Raw genomic sequence first — 12,668 nt, forward strand, 5'->3', positions numbered from 1 at the left:
TCCCCATCCAGCTACCAAGGTCTTCCAGGAAATTGAGTCCTCGAACAAGCTGTGAGGTCCCATGGGTATTGTTCTGGCAGGCCAGGTATGGCCCAGGGGCACTCCAGTGCCTGGCTCTGCTTTGAGTAAAGCACATGCTTCATTATTTAGATTGCTTACAGTCAAGTAGGTAAAATTCCTTGTAACTCTGAATTAAGGCAAGAATATCTAATAAGTGGATGGCAGCAGAGGAAAGACTATTTTGAGGAAAAATACTTTTTTCTTTAAACCTTGTGTCAAACTTTCATCCTGAGTATGCACAGTGTGTTTCAAGAGCCATTTTTTGTAGGTGAAATAGCTGGGAATGGAACTCTTTAACAGGATGTAAAAAACCTGTAGCTGTGTTAAGTGAAAAAGCTCTGGCCATTGCATCCAACATGCAGTGCTTTTGTACAGTGGCAATTCATGTGCAGCTGATTCATCCGTCAAAAAAACAACCGTTACCTTACTGTAAGATGTGAGCTTCAAAATGAGGCTGTGCCCTCATTTTCTGTGAGAACTTGAAACATGCAAAGTTTGAGGTTTTAAAAGTTAGTCGGCCATGTGTGAGTTTTAAAGCCACAACAAATTAGGAGCTCATTAAAATTTGAAAATAGTTGAATTTTATCAGTTTCTTTCCAGCTGGTGTGAGACTAAGACGGATGATTTTACAAAAAAAGGCGGTTTCTTGACAATATTATAGCAGCATGATGAGAAGAATCCTTTTTTGATTGAACTAGGGCAGAGGACTCTTTTAACACTTGTGCTACAAGGTCTGGCCCTAGCCATAAACATCTTGTCTGTTGCTCTCATGGAGTTTCTCAGCAGCATGTAGGTGGAGTCAAGGTCTCTGGACTCCAGAAGATAGATGCTTAATATGTGACCTACAAGTGTATTTCTGCTGCCTGTGGTAGATAGAAAGAAACCACAAAAGTCCTGCTTTATTCTACTAGTAGAAAAATCAGGAAATGTTTATTATCCAGCCCACTTCCTAACATGTTCTTTGGAGAACACTGAATCCTTCTTTCAATTATGCATGATATACTGAAGGTATTAATTTGGGACTTAATTACTGGTTTTTATTATAATTATTTTGGGTGCTGTCTTTCCACAGACTGAAAACCATGATACATGTCTTTTTCTTAATTTCACTTTTTGCTGTTACTTGTCTACCTACAACATTTGAAATACTAGTGATTTTGTGCGTGCTACCATTAATATATAACAGATGAGGCGTTGATACAATTGAAAAAATACAGAATACAGGTGAGATGAGACAGAGATATGGAATGAATTATTGATTGTCTAAAATATGGCCGCAATTCCAGCTGAAACTCTTAACATTGTGTGACCAGATATTATGTCTCATTTGAGTCTTATGTGAAAAAACTTCCATTTTGCATGGAAAATGCAAAATATTTACTGTATTTACAAAACTGCTCGTGCTTCTTTCTCCAGTTTCACTCATCCCTGTTAATTCTGACAATGCTGCCATATGACTTGTGGTGAAATTAAATTTAAAAAAAAAAAGCAAGTTGGGGGTAGAAAATACACTTGTGAATTTCTCAAATGAATGTGCCTTGCCACAAAGGGCCCACAGCAGCTTATTGGTCCATGACTATCATTATGCACAAATATAGTCCCTCTTGTGAGAACACTTCTAATATGACACTTACGGTATAATATGACATTTTTTCTTTCATGTGATTCCTAGGGTGACTCTGCCTCAAATTTGATACAACAAATATTGTTCTGACCCTCAGGAACCAAGTAAAAGTTCCGCCACAGACTTCACTTAAGACAAGCTCTCATCGTAAAGAAATTTCATAGTCAGATCTAGAACTACTTTGCATACCTATTCAGGGATCTGTTGACACTTTGATGAGTGTAATATCAAGAGTTGTTCTGGGATATTCTTGATATTTTTGATTTTATACTTCCAGATAGGAAAATGTAGAATCTTTTTCCAAAATGAAAAGGAAAGAAAAAATGCTGCAATTTGAGTATATCTGTACATTGCTGTGTTGTCAGACCTGTTTTTTAAATTAGTTTTTAAGTTTTTCTAAGAAGTGCTTTAAAAAAATAATAATAATACTGGTGTTCAGCAGTCACAGAACAGAAGCAGTCCAGAGGCTGTATCTGCCCCATACAGAAAAGGCCCACAACAGAAGCAGCAGAATGACTTAATATGAAAAATTTTTTTAAAGGAAACTAAGCTATTCTGCATTCTCATTTATTAGACAGGGAGAGAGAACTGAAGAGTAACCTTTAAGGAACTCAAATTGCACCTGAATAATTTGCATTTAGAAAGGATGTTCCTTTCGTGTTCAATTGGTTTATTGAATCCGTGCTAGATTCCTGTAAATGCTACACAGGTTTTGCATCTCCAGTATTTTGCCTAAATGAAAGACTAACCTTTGGAATCTGGCTTGGCTATATTACATTTATGTTTAGTCTAATAGAGGTGAAGAAAGCCATTGAACTGAGTGGCACAAATTCTCTTGGTCCTTTAGAAGCAGCTTTAACAACAATCTCACTTGGATGTTCAGTGACAGGAATTAACATTATTCCTATACATAGGAACATCCTTCTTCTTGAAACAGCCTTCACAAATTCATGTTTCAGTAATCTACAAGGGCAGAGTGTGGTGCTGAAGGAGGAAAAGCTGAATATACTTTTCATTCCTGTGAGGAATTAAAAAGAAGGCAAGTGCTTTGAGTAGTGGGCAAGTCTACCTTCATTTTGATTCTACTGGTCTGCCATAAAGAAACTTGAAACAATGCTTATTTTACTGAACAAAAACATTTTGAAAATTATTATCTTAAGGAGCTGTGGGGTTGGTGTGAATGTGGACCGAGGTAATTTTGTTCCTTTAGTATGCAGTATATGTTGACAGTAAATTTTTCCTGCAGACAGTGGTTATAAGAAGCTTTGCCTTGGGGGGTTACACAAAAAACTGTATTAGAAGTATAAGAGAAATCTTGCCTTGTATGTGGAACTTCTTAGTAATACACTTATTTCAGTCTCCTTCTGTTTCAGCATTTGTGTGTAGATCTCTCAGGTATCTTGTACAGTCTTTATGGACAAGGTAATATATTTAACAAGGTGCCTGAGACTTGTAATATTTTGGAATTTGTTTGTGATTTTTATGCAAAAGCAAAATCATCTTGAAATCAGACAAGAATCTAATTAGTGAATTGCACTAGGGAAGTGCTTTGTGGAAAAATACCCAAATTGGTAACAGGGATTAGGTATTTCATATTCTGTCTAAGATACCAAGCATTAGACACATCAGATTGTAAATAGCATTTTTGAGTTTATTCCTAGCAATAAGTACTTCTTTGTATTAAGGCAGGGTGATAGTTTGGTTCTGACCCTAAAAAGCAAGAAAAAGATAGTATCTTTGTGGCATCTGCACTCACACTCTGTTTAGGGGAACTTAGCAATAACAGTGCAATTGCTCTTTCACCTGGAGTCTGGGATGTCCTGAGTTATTCTGAATGTGTGCTAGCCTCAGTTATTGGTGCCCTGGTCCCCAGATGGATTTTTTTCTTTCACTTCTCTGCACCATTCCTTGTCAAAAAGGTTACTCTTACTCTTTACCACATGAAGGTAGAAGGGCTAGAGTTTGGAATGAGAGTACTGAAAAGTGAAAGCTTCTATACAAGAGGAATCATAACTTTTTTCCAAAAAATCCCTATGTAATCTTTGTTTTCATATTGTTGAATCCCACGGCAAGAAACTATCCAGTAAACAGTTTGCCATTGCTAAACATCAGGACCAAATAACAAGACCCATGGATAAGATAACCACCATAATAAAGGTTGACTAAAGCTGTATATAAACAAAGGCTTCTCAGACAACCTGGATATTTTGTATGTGTCCCATCAGCAAAAAAAGGCATGGCATGGCTGCAATCCTCGAGTTCAGTACAGCTGCTAAGCTGTAATTGGTTATGAAGCTGTATAAGAAATTATCCCATCCTGGTGAATAATCATCTCATCTCATCTCATCTCACTCATTGTTAACTCATTGCTTGCTCATGGTTGGGTTAGAGTGAGAGTGACATGGTAGCATGCACAGCAGTAAGTTTGGCACCTAAGACTTGCAGTTAAGACAGAAGAGTGCTGTGTATTCTCAGAGATGGAGGATACGGCCCATCTGTCTTCTGTTCTTTGCTCTACCTGTTCAAAGAATAATAAATTGGTATCAGTATTCTGCTCTATTTTCTCTAGGCACTCCAAGAATGAGATTTGGTGTACTTAAGAGATCTACTAAAGCTCAGAAATAAAACATAGGTCATCTAGAACAATGGATCTTTCCTCAGTAAGAGCAAAGCTTGACCATGGCAGTTTTCTTTGGAAACAGTTTAGCTCTGTCTCAGAAACTACCGATAAGGAACATAAATATCCATATTTATGTGCATGTGTGTGTAAAGCAAAATAAATGTTCCAAAACAAAGCAAGTTGACTTGCTTCTTCCCATGTCCACATAGAATCAGAATCATAGAACTACATAGATAGCAATTGTGTTGCTTTATGCATGCCTGAGGTGTGATCAGGAAACTATAGAAATTCATAAAAAATAGAATGGAAAAAAGAAACTAATGTGCAGAAATGTCTTGCTGCTATTTTGTTTGCCTCTAAATGCTGTTGTAAAATAAATAAGTATGTGCAATTGACCATCTATTATCCTTTATCCATAAGGATCTAAAACCTCAATTTGGAACAAGTTTTACAGCGTACTTCATAACTTCTTTGGATTTTTTAAAACTTTTTAATAACTTGGCATATGAATTTATGAGTGTACTGTGGTACTGTCATCAAAAAGAAGATCAAAATAGTGACTAGAATAAGTGAAAAGGAGATAGAACTGGCACAAAATCTGTATGGAACAAAGAAGTTACCTTTATTATTCAAAGTACAACTCCTGTTGGGAACTTGCGTAGATATCATATAAATCATGATGGAATAGGTCCTCTAATGAAGGACCATTATGATGGGAAGCAGGTAGTCTCCATTGGAAATGAAAAGCTAGGCACAATTATACTGGTTGTTAGAGTGCAAGCAGCTAAAAGAGCCCTGTATGTTATTAGGCACTTACCCTTACTACCTGAAGTGGAATTGTCTGATAGGAAAATTGGGTGGGACTTGCCATGGAAAAAAATGCAAATTGTGTACAAAGTTGTCTGTATGAGTCTTATGACTGATTTTAGTGGCTTAAGGTTAAGTTTTCTTGCCAATGAAAGAAGTATTTTGGCTCTTCCTGAGGTCTGTAAGCTTTATTAAGCACATGCATGACAAGTAATCTGATAGCAAACTGTTTTCTTTGCCTCCCTAGGACCCTTACACGTTGACTGAATCCCTTCATCTGAGACAGGCATTGCTTTCACTGTTGTTTCTATGACAGATGAATGTGAATGGTGAATCTATCTTTGGAAAGCAGATGATGAGATGCATTGTCTTTTAGTGGTCAAGTCTGATAGACATCCTTATTTATATGTCAGTATTGAGTCTTATAAAAGATTTTTTCAAAAGTGAAAATAAGTTTTCCTGAGAGAGAAAGATAAGAAATAAAGGATTAAGATATCTCTCCATACAATAACTCCTACTGTGAAATTCTAGCCCTTTTTCTAATGCTAGGTTAAAAGTTGGAATTTGTTAAAGGCCTGTGATTCTAATGAGAGATTTGCTCCTGACTTTGGGATGATCACAGTTTTACTCCTATGGTGCAGCTGGGCTTTCCTAGGAAAGCTAATGTATAAAATACAGCCTCTGCCAGCACATCATCAATGCAACATGATGGGAAGAAGGTAATATTGAATGACATCCATAGCCAATAATAGCTGCTGTGAGCATCCTGTCAATCAGTGTATTAATGTTAGTTACCAGCTTGATTAATGACATGGAAACACTTGCTCTTTCTCTGAATAGTGTCCGAGTGCCTCCTGCCAGAGCAATGGAGATCACCTTCTGCTGAGCTTATACATATATGCAGGAATAGAGCCATTATGGGTGTTTCAGTGCATTGTGTAATATCCTCTTCCAAATTAAGGAGGCTCTGAGATATCATTCAGTTTATCCCTGCCTGTATTTGTTTGCACACTTAAAATCGGCTGACTCTCAGACCAAGTGGTGCCTTGTAGCTTTAAACTCAGCAGTGGCTGTAGTCTGTGTTAGGGAATTTTTCTGTCTTATAAAAGACAAACCAAGACTCATACTAAAGATGGCCCTGGAATTTCTTTGCGATGATCCTCCCTGAGAAACTTGAAGTCTCTTGATTGCAAATAGGAAATGCTTGAAGAAATGTGTGTACATGACAGAGAGAGCTTGAGAAGGCAAGAAAAGGATTTCATTGAATAATTTCCAAAAAATAAAGTGAAAAAGAATTATTTATATCAAACCAGAAGGAAACAGAGCAGTAGCATGCAGGGATAGAGTCCTTTTACTGTCTGAAAGTACTGAAAGTTTTACTCAAGACTGGGCAAAGTTCTGCATTGTGGTATTAGATGTGAACATCCTGAGATACTCAGCTTGGCACAGTGACACCACTCCGTTGCCTCATTTCATGCTAGTGTGTTTCAGGCTGTGTGCTGAATATGTCCAGAACTTGGCTTTTTATTCTCTGTGCAATAGATTAAATTTTCCTATTTTGACAGGGAATATCTTTAGCAGTGTGCTCTGAAATGCCTTAGGAATTCAAGCTGTCCCTTAATCAATGCTGCAGACAATGCAGTTTTGATTTTTTTTCTCTAATGTATGAACTATGACAGTAGATTCATCCTGGCATACATCTGTCAGACCAGACTGAAAGCATTCAGTTAGCATTACCAGCACAGGGCCAACAAATAGGAGACAATCTAAAAAAGGGGGATTGAAATATAACATAGCTGGGAAATAGAAGATATCTCAAAATAAGATCATAATGGAGGATATAAATTGCACAGCAATCCAGACAGCAACAGGACATCCTCAAAATATGCTACAGTATCTGCATACTGATACTGACTTTTACAAATATGCAACAAATTGGGATTGTTTGTGAAATGAACAGCTATGGGTCAAGATGTAACATAACAGAAAAAACAACTTTGCAAATATAAATATTTATTATTAGTGGACAGTAACTGCTTCCTACTAAAATTGGCAAGAATTATAAACCCTTTTAGTACTTATTAGAGAATTAGAAGGCTGATGAGAGTGTAGCAAAAAAACCTCTTGTGCCTTCTAGAAAAATCAGCAAAGCTAACATTGCCAGGCCATAATGAAGAATACTCCAGTGTACTGAGAGCTACTGGGCTGCCGATCCACCACTAAAAATCTCCAGTGCTTGACGCTGAACCAAGAAAAGAAAAATACAAAATGAAAAATCCTGCATTGGCTGAAGGACATGCAGAATTCTTTCCCATCTGTACTTTTGGTGATTGTTAATACTTGTGTGAAACACTGCTGGACTGCCATAGAGCAAATTACAAGCAAGAGATGAATGTGTCTGGTTTGATCTTTGAGCTTCTTTGATATGATGCAGGTAAGAGTTAATGTCATCTCTACATATTGTGGCATGTTTAACATCTGCTGTTCCTTTCTGGGTTTGTTTGCAGTTTCAGTCCTTAGCTTATGACCTTTTCTTTTTTTAATTTAGCCATTGATTACAGCCCAGAACATGTGATTCATTTGAACTGCAAAATCCCTGTTTCTTATGGTACTAATAAGCATTGTGCTGACTGAAAGCTGTAGCAGAAGAGAAGGGGAGGAGGCCTAACAGGCTTGACACTGTCTTTTGTCGGTGTTGCAGCAAGGGGAGAAGGAAATATGTATAGGAATTGTCTTATCATCATGCACACATACACATGTACATAAGCATTTTTTATTTGTTTATCTAATCTCTTGGATGCTTTTTCAATGCCTGTCTTAACCCTTTGTTCTTGAAGTAAGCAAGGAAAAACTATATGACAGGCATTTAATTTTTTTCTTTCTCAAGAGCAGCTAGTGTCCCTTGTGCTGAGAAGAAAATGGGACTGTGTGGAAAGCTAAATTTCAATTAACACATCAAAGGGCAGTTTGTGGTGTTTTGCCTATAGCTAGGGTTTAACTGAATTGCAGGACTCTGGAAATTTTGTGTTTTCCTATAGGCTCACTTACTGCATTCTTACCTCTCATACTTTTCTGCTCTTCCTCTGCTTCTCTGAAGGGGACAAATGAAAGCAGTATAATCTTGTTGAATATGGTTCTTGCTGATGAATTAGATGAACAGCTGCTGCAAACAGTCTAGGAATACAATTTGGTGAAAAAAAGAGATGAGATCCAAACAAATTCCCTTATGATGCCATTCATTCTATATGCAGAATTATACCAGATTGGTGGAAAAACGGGAGGGCCTAAAATTCAATTTCACTTGAAGCTAGTGTAAAAAGAAGCAATTCTACATACATTGCAGCCACAAAAACATACATTTATAAGCACAGGCTTTTACTTTGTAGGTAGAAACTGCACAGCTGTATACATTTGATTTTCTACATGCATAAGAACTTACTTTTACAGGCACAACTATTGTACTTTCTCCTCAGTATTTCCTGAACAGTTATGCTAATTCTTACATTATGTAGTTCATATCTTTTCTTTGTGCTTTAAACCAGGTTGGGAAGGGGGAGAAAACCCTACATTTTGGCATGCAGGACAATCAAAAATCCAATCCAGAAAATGGAGAAGTCATTGGTGTGTCAGTGTTCCTGCAATATCCTGAATGTGCACATTTTTGCATTGTAAAAATCCAGCATGCAATTGTGTGTTAAGATTGGAAATTAAAGCTAATCTCCTCAGTTGCCTTATGAATGTTATACACAAAATGAAGCAATAGCATTTTGCCTTTTTGTCTTGCTACTTTAGTGAATTCTTTCACAGTTGTTTTTCACCTAGCAGAGTCTGGGAAATACACAAAGAACTAAACACACCGTCTACAGAAATGGGAGAGCCAAATGGAAGAGAATTACATTGATCTTGGATCAATTACCATTTAGCGTAGTTCTAATAATTCACATATTTTGGAAAGGTTGATGGGGATCTTGGTAATCTAGGCCTGCTAAAGCCTTTGGCCACACATCCATATTTTGAACCAGATGTTTGTGGTTTACCGACTTGTTTCCTTTCATCCCACTGCAGGCCAGTAGTAGGAGCTGGATTCTTTCTTGGTTGGTGGGTTTAAAACAAATTAAAAGCTTCTTATGCTACGTACATTTTGTAAATGACAAGCTTGGTCTGAAAATATAACCATTTTAGAGTTTTAGGCAAGTAATTTTAAATAATTTAAAATGTTATTCTGGAACAAAATTTTTTTCATGCTTAGAAAATTGGAAGAGGCCTTCTTGGTAGATACAAAAAATGGAAAAACAAATATGTACTTTTTAAAATTAACTCTTAGAAATACTCTAAAAGTTTAACAGTAGTCATGAAGACTTCAACATAAATGATATTTTGGTTTCTTTAAAAGGGATCACATTAGTTCTCAGGATGGAAGTGTCACGAGATCAATTGTAACTATACCTTGCCACTCTGTGCCTCTATGCATGTGCATAGCTTGATATTATCTAAGTATCAGTAACAGTGATACCTAAAGCTACCGTGGGTAAACACAGGTTTCTGATGACAGCATCTTAAGTACAGGAGAAAAGCTCTTGTGTGGTTGTTTATAATACCATCATATCCCCGAGGTGCTGACAGAGCTTCATTGACAGTTTTCCTGTGAGCTGTTTTTCTGTATTTCATGTATCACTTCTCTTTCTTGATGAAAATCATTGATATTTCTTTGCTTTAAATAAAGACACCAAGAATTAACATCATAATAACTTTTAGCAGCCTGGTTATTTTAAAAGAATTCAAAATCTCAGTTTGACTTCTTAATGGTTGTAAAAGGTATGTTTTGGACAATAGAACTGTATTTTAACAAATAATGTAATTAACAAAGAATAACTCTTTGATACATGTATGTTTAAAAAATGTTAAAGCTAGTTTGGTTTTTTTGGTTTTTTTCTGAATGATTTTTTATGTTATGTGGAGGTTTGCTATATTTTACTAAGGCCTTGGGTCCCCAGTTGTAACAGTTGTACTGCTTAATCTGTAGCAGCCAAGTTAAATGAAACAGGTTCTCCAGTCATTAAATCATTACTGGGGGGGGGGGGGCAGAAAGGAGGTCCAGTCCATCCCTGTTGTGGCAGGAAGTGGGTAACTAGGTCATCCCTGACAGATGTTTGTATAGGCTGCTGTTAAAAACCACAAATGAAGGGGATTCCACAACCTCATAAATTTATTCCATCTAATTTAGACTTTAGGTTGAAAGGATTTTTTTTGCTGTAGTTTCATTTTTTACATCTAGTCTACTCTTCTTTGATGCAAATTAAGCAATTACTTGTTGTAATTCAGGTGTGTACAAAGATCTGTTGACCATGACTTTCTGTATGCAACCTTTTATGCATTTTCCTCCCAGTCTTCTTTTTCTGAGAAAGCCAAGCCTCATTTCTTCAACCTTTCCTTGTAAGTCATATTCTCAAAATATCATTCTTGTTGATTTCATTTCAACTTCATCCAAATTGTTGAAATTGTTCTTGGAGTGCATTGCCCAAAATTGCACAGAATGCTCCAGCTGAGACCTCAGCAGCACTGAAGATTGCAAGATAATTAGGTCCCGCATCTCACATGCTGCACACTTCCTACTACATCTTGGAATGTGAAATGCCTTTCTGCAACATCATCATGTTGACTCATATTTAGTTTGAAATCCACTTGAACCTTCCTAGCCTTCTTTGCAATCCTGTTGCCTTGTTAAAGCATCCTCAGGTTATATTAATATACTGTGTTTTATTTTTGTCAATTTCCCTCTGTCTAGTATGAGTTTATTGCAGTTGTACTGTTTCTCACATCATCTAAATATTTTGCATTCTGATCTGCTATCCTGTGTTTGCAACCCCCTTCCAGATTTTTGCAAATGATACAAGTTTACTCCCTTTCCTGTTTTCCAAACTGTTCAATGAAAAATTGAATAGCATAGGATGGATGAGAAGTCCCTGAAGGATGTTGCTGCAGTTCTGCCCTACTCTGTCAGGGAACCATTAAATAAATACACTTTGGGAGAAATACTTAATAACTTGTGTATCAACAATTACTTGAATTTGTCTACACCATTTTTTGCATTGCAGGCAAAATTAGAGAGGACATAACTAAAGGCTTTTTTAAAGTACAGACACCCCGTTTACTGCTTCCTTCTTGTTCAATAGGCCTGCTGCCCTTTCTAAGAAGGAAATTGGAGAGGTTTGACACAGTAATGATTCTAAGATTACATTTTAAAATCTTACTACATAATTGTTTTCTATCATATTGTTATCTTCATGCCTGTACACTAACTGCCTAATAACCTCTGACAGTAGCTCTCAGAGATGCATGGTTATTTATGAAAGTTAGGCCAATGCCATTTTTTTTCCTAAGACAGGCATTATTTTCATCATTTCTAGTCTTCTAGGACCTCCCTTGCTCTTCATGAATTTTCAAAAAACCCAAACCAAAACAAAAACCTCTCCACAACACCCTCCCCCTGCTCCCATCCCAGAATCATCATAAAGAGATTATTTTATCTTTTAAGTGCTCCAGGGTAATTTTTAGCACATTTTCCTGTGGACACACAGTTTATATGATCCCACATATAACTAGTCAGAACACACCATGCCTTTTGAACTTGTTGCTCACTCTCCAACTGAATGGGACTGAGTAGTTGTGATCTCAGAGATACCACATTTCTACAGATTTTGTGAAAATAAGCAGGTAAATAGAGAGTCTTCCATGGCAACAAGGAATTCAGTGTAAATGAAACCCTGATACCAGGCATTGGAAAACTCACAGAAGAATGTTATGAATATTTCAGCTATAAACTTCAGTCTACTTTTTCCTCTGGGCTAATGCAAACAGGAGACACAGGGCCACAGGGATGCTGGCTTTATCCACTGCTTTCTGAATTACATGTTTAAGTCAGCAGGATTGGAAACTGGCATTCCTTAATATTGCTTAACACATTCCTTCCCTTTTCTGGTCTGTGTGTCTTAGACGTTTCTTAAAATTAATTGCTTTGCATGTCTGACACTAAGATATTTTGTAGACACATTAGGCAAATAAGAGCACTGAATATACGTCTTCTCTGTCACATTATTTGCTATCTTTTACTTAGATACTGGATTTGAACTTTTCTTTGTCTCCCTTAGTTTGTGTGTGTGTGTGTGTGTGTAACCTTTTATTGGCTTTTAGGTCCTTTCCTAGATTAACTCATTTATCCTCTTAGCCTTCACCATTTGTTCCTTGTGTGAGTTTACTACTCCTTTAAACCCATTTTTAGTCATTGGTTCTCATTTTCACTCTTTTGCATGATTCCTTCCTGTTTTTTAGTTAACCAAATAGCTCCTGATGAAGCTTTGCTGCTCTCTTTCAGTGCTTACTTTACATCAGGGTAGTCTGCTCTTGTGCCTTTAATACACTTCTTTCAGTAACTGATGTATCTCCTATGCTCTATTTCCTTATTAATTTCTTCCAAAAGATCTACCCACCCATTCAATCTGTAAGCCAAGAAAAATCCACTTTTGGTAGCCCATACTCTTTCTGTCACTCTATGCTTTC

The sequence above is a fragment of the Aphelocoma coerulescens genome, chromosome 7, assembly GCF_041296385.1.
Source record: "Aphelocoma coerulescens isolate FSJ_1873_10779 chromosome 7, UR_Acoe_1.0, whole genome shotgun sequence".
Classification (NCBI taxonomy): Eukaryota; Metazoa; Chordata; class Aves; order Passeriformes; family Corvidae; genus Aphelocoma; species Aphelocoma coerulescens.